The sequence below is a fragment of the Morus notabilis genome, unplaced genomic scaffold (genome assembly GCF_000414095.1).
Source record: "Morus notabilis unplaced genomic scaffold, ASM41409v2 Scaffold621, whole genome shotgun sequence".
NCBI lineage: Eukaryota > Viridiplantae > Streptophyta > Magnoliopsida > Rosales > Moraceae > Morus > Morus notabilis.
Window position 1 is genome coordinate 134,499 of NW_010363239.1, and position 11,472 is coordinate 145,970.

The window sequence follows — 11,472 nt, forward strand, 5'->3', positions numbered from 1 at the left end:
TTTGCTAGTTCTGAAAACATGTTTAGTAAAGGGTGATACCTATTCCTAGATAGTAGATTCGAGAGTAACTAATCATGTTTGTTTTCTTTATTAAGTCTTAGCTATCACAAGAAAAAGTCATTTCCACTGAAATAAAGGAAAAGAGTCAAGCAAATACGATTTGCTAATTCTGAAAACATGTTTAGTAAATGGTGATTCTTATTCCAAGATAATAGATTTGGGAGTAACTAATCATGTTTTATTTTCTTTATTAAGTATTAGCTCTTACAAGGAAATTGTTTCCCGAAACAAAGAAATGAACTCAAGCAAATATGATTCGCTAGTTCTAAAAACATGTTTAGTAAAAGGGTGATTCCATATCCTGGATAGTAAATTCAAGAATAACTAATCATGTTTGTTTTCTTTATTAAGTCTTAGCCCTTAAATGGAAATTGTTTCCACTTAACAAAGAAGAAGAATCAAAGTAAATAAGATTTACTAATTCTAGAAACATCTTTAGCATAGGGTGATTCCTCATCCTGGATAGTTGATTCGGGAGCAACTAATCATGTTTGGTTTTCTTTACAAGATATTAGTTCTTACAAAGAACTTACCATCGGGGACTACATGATGGAAGTGGGAATACCGCGAAGGCATAGGCAAAAGCAGTGGGAGAAGTTAGACTTCAGTTTTAGAAATACCTTGTTGTGAATAATGTTTATTTCCCAACAGGCATAAAGAAAAATTTGATTTCTATTTCCAAATTATTTGAACAATTGCCTTTAATGATAATCTAGTCCACAATTTTTCAGAATGGTTCTGATATTTGTTTTGGATATTTGAAAAATGATTTATACCGTTTAAACCGATGCCTCACTCACTACTTAATACTGAAATGTTCAAAGTTGCCAAACCTAAGAATAAGAAGCAAAAGATTTCTCACGACAATAACACATATATGTGACATCTTAGGCTTGGTTATATTAACCTAAACATGATTGATAGACTGGTAAAGGACGGTCCTTTACACGAACTAAAAGTTGGCGAGCTTACGGTCTGTGAATCTTGTCTGGAAGGTAAAATGACTAAGAGGCTTTTCACGGCAAAAGGAGAGAGAGCTACAGAACCCCTTCAGCTAATACATTTGGATGTATGTGGACCGTTAAACGTCCAAGCTAGAGGAAGTTACAAATATTTCATCACCTTTATTGATGACTATTCGAGATATGGTTATGTTTACCTAATGCAACGGAAATCTGAAACTTTTGGAAAGGTTAGAGAGTTCCGAGCGGAAATTGAAAAATAATTAGGTAAATCAATCAAGACACTTTGATCAGATCAAGGGGGTGAATACCTGGACTAAGAGTTCTGGGATTTCTTAATTGAAATAGGTGTGGTATCCCAATTGACTACTGTTGGATAATTATTGGCATCGAGTGCGCAGCGGAATTTAAAAATTTTAATCAACGTCAAAGCCAAACAAGAACATGTTCATGATGCTATATAACATAAATACTAAAGATCTAAAATATACCTTTTGAGATTTCAGGAAACTGCACGTCTGACAGATCTAAGCGTTCCAAACAGCAACCGGACGAGCCTCAGCCAACTGGTCTTCTTTGCTATTCTCGTTTCCACGATCGGTGTGCGGGTGGGCACACGTCGTTTAATCTCCTCTAGGTATTCTTGATCTCCTTCCAATCACAAGAGAGCCAAAGAAAAAATTGTCCTTGAGAATTAAACAATTTTTCCTCTCAGGAATCTTTTATCAATAGCCTCCAAAAAGTCTCTCAAGTGATCTAATGAGTAATGTGACTTAATAGACTATTTATAGTATTTTGGAAGTTATACTTCCGTAACAATTAGGTTTCCTAAAGTTCTAATCACATCCAGAGTCGATTTTCCCACGTCAGCATGCATTTTACGTTACAACCGGTTGACCAGTGACAGAGACGTTATAACTCACCGGTCGACCTGTCTTCACTAACCAGTCGACCAGACCGATCGACCTGTGACCGGTCTACCCAACCGGTCGACCTGTCTGCACTGACGAAAGTTGTTTTTCCTAGTTTTCCAATACGGGAAACTTGCATAGAGCCTCAGTTTTGATTCAAGCAACCCAATAGAGAAATTACCTGATTAAAACAGTCATATAATAGTCTTCCCATATTAAACAACTCGTAAAACAATAATTCAACCAATTTATCTAGAATTAATTTATCAATTAATTCACCCGATAAATCACCCTTGAATTAACTTTGAACCTCTTTTACGGAAATAACACAAGTTACCAATGTGTAGGAAATACACCGTATCGTTACAGGAAATTATGTGAGCTAGCAAAGGGACCCGATGGACATATATAAATCAAGCTCCTATAATCACAACGCTACTTGTAAACCAACAAGTCCGTCTCATGATTATAAAACTCTAGCGCTATTCCACTAAAAGCCTAGAGCTGCACTCTCGATTTATATAGCGTATTCACAAAGCTCTGATTAGCTCTAGTCCATGACTCAATATAGATAACACAGAGTAGTCCAATGGCTGAGTGCTTATATTTTCCAATCCACTGATAATGCATAAGAGGATATCATTGACTCTTTATAAGAGCTATCGATTCCATTATCTACGAATAACGAATCTACGCATACACGAGTCATACCCCCAATGTACCGGCAAGTGTACCTTTACATAATGTCAGGATGTCTCCCTTTAGTACATCAAAGGATACAAGTCAAGTATACAGGTTCATCATCCATCTCAGGATTAAGATGACAACATATAATTCGTCAAAAGTGAATTGTTTTTTTCAAGCAGAATTATTAATTAGAACAATTCAACTTTGGTCCGATCCAATATAGATTTCACCATTAGAAACTATATCAATGTCTCCACCCATGGAGTCCCCCCTCCGACGACCAAGACAAGCTGTCTCCGTTAGGAAGTAGACAACATAACAATCTTAACATGAATAAAGCGCCCAACTTTATTCCCTCGATTGTGGATCATAAGATTTAGACTATCATCTTTAGATTCTTGTCTTCCGCATGTTCTTCACATTACATGCATGACCTACAGATTTAGAATGACAGTCTCAGACTTTCAGTTTTCTTATCATACATTCAAGTATTATGAACATAAAGAGGACAATTCATAGATATATAAAATAAACAAATCTTTATTAATAGTCAAAATGTCTCAAAGAATATTGTTACATTTATTCCAAAGGGCATAAACGCTAACAACTACACCCGGTACACCACAGCAGAATAGTGTAGCCGAAAGGAGAAATCAAACTTTACTCGACATGATAAGATCAATGTTGAGTTATTCTTCACTTCCTACTTCGTTTTGGGGTTACGCCCTAATAACCACCATGTATATTCTGAATCTAGTACCATATAAGTCTGTACCATAGACACCCCTAGAGTTGTGGAATGGTCAAAAGCCAGTTTTGAAGCATATTCGCATATGGGGGTGTCCGGCTCATGTGATGAAACAAAAGACTGGGAAGTTGGAACCAAGTTCAAAAATATGCATATTTGTGGGATATGCAATGGGGACAAGAGGATTATTATTTTATATAGTGACAAGAATCAAAGGGTATTTCTATCGACAAATGTCACGTTTTTAGAGCATGACTATATGATAGTTTTCAAGCCCGGAAGTAAAGCAGATCTGGAAAAGTTACTTTCCAATGCGATTGTACCACAACCGACAAGAGTTGTTGGAACGCTAAGAGATAAGACAACTATTCCTAATCAAACTCCTATGGCACCTCGTCGTAGTGGGAGGGTAAGCAAGTTACCTGACCGGTATACCGGGAAAGTAAAGATCATCACTGCAGATGACGGTATGGAGGATCCATCAACCTTTAGGGCTGTGATGGATGACTCTGATAAGGAAAAAGGGCAAGCAATTATGAAACTCGAGATGAAGTCCATGTACTCTAACTCAATCTGGTAACTTGTAGATCTACCTGAAGGGGTAAAACCCATTGGATGCAAGTGGATCTTCAGGAGAAAGAGAGGAGCGGATGGAAAAGTAGAGATTTATAAAGCGAAGCTAGTGGCTAAGGGTTATACCCATAAATAGGGAGTTAACTATGAGGAAACTCTCTCACCTGAAGCAATGCTTATGTCCATCCAGATACTCCTGGCCATAGCAACATATTTTGACTATGAGGTATGGCATATGGATGTCAAGACAACTTTTCTAAATGGCTATCTTGAGGAAACCATCTATATCAATAAGTCAGAGGGTTACATAGAGAAAGGCTAAGAGCAGAAAGTCTACAAGCTGCAGAGATCCATTTATGGATTAAAGCAAGCGTCTAGATCATGGAACATCAGGTTTGATAAGGCTATTAAGTCTTCTGGATTTGATTAAAACTAAGATGTATCAAACAAAAGAAAAGAAGATGTTCTTGTTCTTTATTAGCGCGAATATCTGATATTCAGTGGGAGTGGTCAGTTGAACTCAAGATTCAATCATTGGGTAGTGTTGTAGTGTATCCTTAAGTGTATGAGGAAAGCAAGAAAATATAAGATAGTTTAGTCAGTGAAAGAGTTGTCTTTTAGCTGGATACACAGACTTTTGACTATGAGTCATACATGGATTTCGAAAGTCGACATCTGAATCTATGTTAACACTAAGTGAAGGAGTCATGATACGAAAGGTTGTTGGCAAAGTTCAATTGCTAATTCTATCATTATTAATTAAATTGTTTAATTAATTATTGGAATTAATAAGATTAATTAATTAATTAATTAAAGTGTTTAATTAATTATTAATTTTATTGGATCACAAAATTATAAGTCCATAAGTTCCCACGTCGTCCTTGTAATTCTACAAGACACTAAGGGCAAAATAAGAATTTTAAAATTATGAAATTCTAAAAATTAAACATCAATAATAATTAATTGAAAATTAATTATTATTTAAATCGCATCCGAATTCGATTCGAAAATCAACAATAAAATTTTTGTGAATACTATAAAAAAAAGGTTTTTCTGTGTATGCGACTTTACTCGCCCTTTCACAACCTTTTCTTTTACTTTTTTTTCCTTTTCTAAATAAGTGGACAAGTGATTCATATTAGACCTCAACGTTGAATGATGTCATGGTCATTGAATGAATTAGTGATCGTACTAGAAAAATTTTAACACGTGAATACTAAAAGAGATAGAAAAAAATTAAGTGTGCATTTGGTTTATAAATTTAGAATCATATTTCAGAACTATTCTCATTTTACGTGTGATTTTTGTAAGAAGAAAACATTATAGAGAATCATAAATCATAATTCAAAATCAATGATGAATACATAAAACAAATATCCTATAAACGACTCCGCAGAGTCTTGTAGGACCCACATGGGGCCCACCCCTTGCGAGTGCGGAGTCGCGGCTCCGCAGAGGTGTATAGCACAACTCATCAGGCATGTGGGCTTATTGATGCTTCCGTGAAGAGGCACAAGGTTTACCTTTCCTTTTCTTTTCTCTATTTTTTTTAATTTTTAATTTTTTTAAAAAGTATTTGAATGGGAACCTCACATTGAATGTTGGTTTGAGAATCTATGAGGTTAAGCTTGCTAGTTGCTACTACAAGGGCTCTAATTTCAAAAATCAATTTTTTTCTTCTTTTTTTCTTGGATAAAAAACGAGGGATTTGAATTTGAAACCTCAACATTGACTATTGATTAGTAACCTATGAGGCTAAGCTTGTGACTATAAGGGACCAAACCCGTTATTAAGGCTCCTAATGAGCACTTGGAGTTGTTATTTTATCTTGGTCACCAATTATCCAATAAGTACAAGTTTTAATACGTGTAACAAAAAAGAGGCTCGAGACTTCGTCGATGCTCAAAGTGTCTGTGCTTACTGTACTTAGCACCAAACGCTAACTAAATGGGCAGCTTTATCACCACTATACTTGGTACTACGTTGACTTATAGGCCAAAAACTATTTCCTCTCGGCCACTTTTCAAAACCCTTCTAATCAATGATATTAAAGAAAAGGGACAGTTTGAAAGAGCAAATTAATATTATATACATATATATATATATATATGTATGTACGTACGTGTGTATGTATACAGAAGTATATGATTGAAGAATGTTTAGAGATCAAACAAGAGGGCAAGGCACAATACATTACTTTCGCATGACAAGGGATTTTGACTAATCTATTCAGTTATCAAGTGATGGCAATCCTGGCCATAATTAAACAGCGTGATTAGAGAAAATTCTAAGTGGATTACATTAGTTTTATAAAATCTTTGGCAGACAATTTTAAGAGTACGAAAACAATGTTGTTTTTGTTAGGACCACGCTGAATCTTTCAACCAAATTGTATTTGGCGGGAATGACAATTAATTAAAAGAAAATTGGGAGGACAGAGAGATGGTTGACCCTACTAGTGGTCTTTATTTGTTCATTATGGTCTGAACATTGAACTGCTTTTGGGGTACTCTTGAAGTTTTCAAAGGTAGAAACTTCCACAGAGACAGAGGTATGGAGAGACTCACAGAGAGTCAGTCCATTGTGGGAGGCCACTATTTTGGGGGCTGCTTTTGAAAGGTTGTTCACTCGCCCACAAGAAATTATTTAGGTTTTTTCATTTATGTTAACAGTTTAGGAAAATATATGAGGAACCATATGGATGGATTCCATGAATCTTCGTCTTTTTTTTTTTTTTTTTTTTTTTTTTTTTTTTTTTAATCTTTCATACAGTAATTGTACTAAATAAGGGAACTTTATGGCAGGACATACATCTTTACTTTTCTGGCATAAATTATTGTTTTTAATTATTGGATTATTTTTTTAACGGTTAAATCGGTACATATCTCTATTAAAAATGTACAGCGCTTGACACAAAACTGTTCCTATTCCATATCAAATTATTGAAAACTAATCTAACTTCTAAAACACATGAGTTCCCTATGAGTAGAGTAAAATAAAATAACCTACTCTACCATAAATGAAACCATTAAATACTAGGAAAGGGCAAGTTAAAGAGTACATTTTTGTTCATTTATAAGAAGAATTATGTGTAAATTTGTCTACATTTACTCTTCCTCACAATATGATTAGATTTTTTCAAAGTGATGTTTAGTTTGACGGAGAAGAATTTTTATTTTCTATTTTTAATTTAGGGTCGGTTGGGATTCAAATCTACATCTTATGATAGAGTAAGATGTAAAATTACTATTAAGTTATATCTGCAACCATTTAATGGAGTGTCATTTGAATGTAAATAAAAATAGGAATCCAAATACAAATATGATAGAATTTGATTTTTTTTATTAAAATATAATAGAATTAGAATAGTAATAAAAAGTATTTTTTTTTTTCATTCCTTTTTTTTTAATGAGAAATTTTCATTCAATAATTAAGTTCATAAAAACTCTAACACAAATTACCACTAAATACAAGAATATTCAATTACAGACAAAGACGTTATTTATTGGTAAAGGCGAATGAGGTGCAAAAGTAAATAAGAGTGTCAAAACCCAATAAAGAAAAGACATGCTCAACACTTTAATAATCAAGCGCGATAAAAATTTATTTGTAAGGAGTCAAACCTTGTAGAATATACATAATATACAAAAATAATCAAAATGTGGTGATTATTGCCTCACAAGCACAAAAGCGCACATAAACTTCATAACGGCAAAAGGACAAGCGTTGCCACCACCCATAGTCTATTGGTGAGGAATTGAAAGGTGTGCCTAATTGTTGCATGTTGGAATGGAATTGGATGAAGAAATAATTAATGTTTTAACAAAGATACAACTAAGGTTTAATAATTTATTTATATTTGAACACTCAGAAGGATAATTCAAAATATGCATTATTAGACGATATATGAGTTTTAATTGACATCAATTTTATAATGGAATATGTATTCACCCATTTTAACGAGGGCCAAAAATTTAAATTACAGTCTTAAATATTGGAAGCAGCCCTCAACTGCTCTAAACTATATTCTCACATTTTGATCTTTTAACACTTGAGGTATATCTTACAAAAAAAGAAATGGTACTTGGCTTGTTCAACATCATATCAAACCTATCTAAGGAATTTTCGTTTGAAAACATTTCAAAATAGTTTTGTTGTACGTATACAGCGAAAAAAAATTGAGAATCGTATTCGGAACCGTTTTTAAACTTGCGTTTGGCTTTTAAAAACAAATTATTTTGAGTATAAAATAATAATAAAACTGTGTTGTTTATATTTCTCAAAATATATTTTCAATACATGAAACCCATAAAAATCTTTAGCTAATATCTTAAATCATTAATAATTGATAATAACTTTTACTGTGGTATTAATATACTAATAATTATTAGTTTATTAGTACCAATAAGTATATTAGTAAAGAACTATTGTATCACTAATTAACTAATATACCAGTAAATAGTTCATATTTAATTAGAATTTTTCTTATTGTATTAAGTTAAGTTTTAGTCAAATATTTATTTATTTAGTTTATTTAATATAGGTACTTATTAAATTTATTGTTATTATTTATTTAATATTACATAATCAATAATTAGCAATTAATAATTAATTATCAATAGATTAATTATAAAAAAAAATCCTATCAAACTATAACCACTTGTAATACTTTGCCCCTGACTTTATAAATGTTACGTCTGTGCCCCAAAAAATAAAACGTTCACAAAAATTCCCCTTCCGTTAGAATTTTGATGGAAATTGAATTCTATTTTATTTGTAGTACTTAATTTGAGATTACTTTGGCCATCCTCTCTTATTTAAAATATATTTTTTATTTGAATCTAAAACTATAACCTTCCCTTCTAAAAAAGAAAAATAAAAAATACTCTCCATATTGGTCTTCCTCTCTGACTTGTAGAGATATAAAAAATATAGTGAGAATTTCTTTAAGAAATTAATACCAATTAAAGAGAAAATAAAAAAATTAATTTTTTAAAGTTTGTGATTTGTTTGTATAATCATTTTTAAGTTGAGGTGTAATAAATTTCTTCAATGCGATCTTTTAATATGTAATTAATTTCGAGTAGAAAAAATCTTGAGGTTTCTCTTTTTTTAATACAAAGATAGGTGGCTAAGTACAATAGTAATTATGTACCAAATGTTTATAAAAACTATGTACCAAATGCTTATAAACTATATACTTGCATGACACGCGTTATTTATTCCAAATTGCTAATGAAAAAGAGCATTTTTGTTAACGTTTCCTTCCTCCGAAGGTAATAGCTAGGACAAGGTGTTATTAAAGTCGTAGTTTGGAAAAATTTTATAAGTAATCCATTATCAATTATTAAAAATATAGCACTGTTGGCAAGTGTTAGAAAACAAAAAGGGAAAAGGAAAATTAACTTTTGTGCTATATCCTTTTTCTTCATAAAAAAAAAATGAGATCGTTTTAAAACTATTTGAGTTATTTTCAAAAATACATACCAAATGCTATTTAAGAATTCTTCTTAAAAATTTTTTTTATCGAATTATGTAAAATATCTAATCTAATCCAACAAACATAAAACTATGGGGCTGTCGCTCCTCCTTTCATCTCTTCTTTTTCTTTTTTCTTTATTAATTTATTTTTTATGTGTTTTTTTTTATTTTTTTGAACTTTTTTACATTTTATTTTTTGTATATTTTTAATGATATATATTTTTTCACTTTATTCCTATGAAAGTAATTTTTTCACATGTATTTTTATTTTATCTTTTGTTACTGATTAAAATAATTTTCTTCAAATGTTTCCTTACTTAATTAATTTTTTGTGTAATTCTTATCATACTAAAGATTATCTTCACACATATTTTTTTTAAAATAATTCAAAAATTATTAAATAAATTTATAAATAAATTTATCATTATTCAGTAAATTTATATTTATCTAACACGGCAATATGTATAAAACACGTTAAAAAACTAGTCTAACAATACATAAAAGAGTCAAAACTCTTCTTTCTCTATGGAGCTGTCATGGGGCAACCTCTGCACTTGGCTTTTTTTTTTCTTTTCTACTTTGTTCTGTCTTTAATTTATGTGAAAGTTTTTTTACATTTTATTTTTGTGTGTGTTTTCTAAAAATATATTGTTACTCACTTTACTCCTATGACAGTAATTTTTTCCGCATGTGTTCTTATTTTATTTTTAGCCCTACCTAATTTTTTATTATTAATTGTTATCTTTACAAATGTTCCTTTTTAAAATAAATTCAAAATTCTTTAAATGATTGTATAAATAAATTTCTCATTATTGAGTAAATAATAAATTCTTCATATTTCTTCAACGTAGTAGTAACATAGCACGTTGAAAAACTAGTATTTTAAAAAAGGGTATAAAATGCGTTTACTCGATTTAAGGTTGTCTGTTAAATAAAATTTGAGTTGATTATTTATTTATTTACCCATCTCTGCATTGGCACTCACTCGTTATGCTAAGAAAATATATAAAATCCCTTGGGGAAAAAAAGAAAAAATATATATAATTGACCCATTTTCATTTCTTATGAGACTCATCCAAATTCCCAGGTCCCATTTGTCAGGAATCAGGAAGAGAAGAGTAACTGAGTGCTGAACTCTACACATTAGCAAGTGACCCGACCAACTAGTTATCACGCTTCTGTAGAGTTTGCAATTGCATAACTCTTTCAAATTAGGGGCATTAATGCAATATATCCACTTTGTGTCCTTGCTTTTGTGGCAGCTTCTAAGTGAGTGAATACTTCATCATTCTTATACAAAAAAAGTGCAACACCTAGATTTATACTTTATACTTTATTCCGTCACAGCCCTATAAAATCCTCAGATTTGTTTTGTTTTTTTTTGTTTTTGTTTTTCTTTTTTTAGGTTCCTTTGATTAATTTGGTTTTCTTCTTTAGGGTCTCGAGTGCAAATGTAAAAAGCTGTGCCCGGATTTTATCACAATAATATCTAATTTGCTTTGGTTATGGCGGATCACGATTGAAAGAAACTCTTATGGAATCTAATAAAACATATAGAGATTTGTTTCTGCTTTTATATATATATATATATATATATATATATATATATATACTGTACTGCATTATTGAAGGTTTATATATATACTATGCAAATGAGGTCTAAATATTGCCAACTAACAAATATTTTATTTGTGGATCAGATAAGAACAATGAATTATTGTTATTTAATCAGAAATTAGGTTTCTCTAAAATAAATTTCCTTTAGTTCAATTTTGCAATGATGTTCTTTTTTTTTTTTTTCTTTCTATGATTGTAAAAATGCTTGCTTGTTTCAACGACTTCATTATTTCGCATAGAAGATGAAAATCAATGGCCAAAGTACATTAGATTGCAAGTCTTTTATATATCTTACTGTATGCACAAAAGAAGTTTTTGCACAAAAAAAGTTGTAGTGGAAGGTCTATTTGTTGGGTCATGTTATTAAGGGTCCGTTTAGTTCGTTGATTCTAATTTTTAATTTAAGTTGAAATATAATTTTATGTGAGAGGTT